Source organism: Nothoprocta perdicaria, unplaced genomic scaffold (assembly GCF_003342845.1).
Source record: "Nothoprocta perdicaria isolate Ctin4 unplaced genomic scaffold, notPer1 scaffold_9, whole genome shotgun sequence".
NCBI classification, from domain to species: Eukaryota; Metazoa; Chordata; class Aves; order Tinamiformes; family Tinamidae; genus Nothoprocta; species Nothoprocta perdicaria.
Window position 1 is genome coordinate 3,934,422 of NW_020456198.1, and position 207 is coordinate 3,934,628.

Below are 207 nucleotides of genomic sequence, written 5' to 3' on the forward strand. Positions count from 1 at the left end.
TCTTTCCGCCGCTACCATGGAACGAGAAAAGGCAGCGGCCGCTTAAGGTGGCGCCGCCGCTTAAGGTGGCGCCGCGCTCCGCGCCGCCGCCGCTGCCGCACTCACCTCCGCGCGGGCGCCGGCCGGGCGGCCATTACGCGCGGGAGCGCGTCCCGCCGCTCTCCGTGGCCGCCGCGCTCGGCTACGCCGCGGGCTCCATAGGCCGCC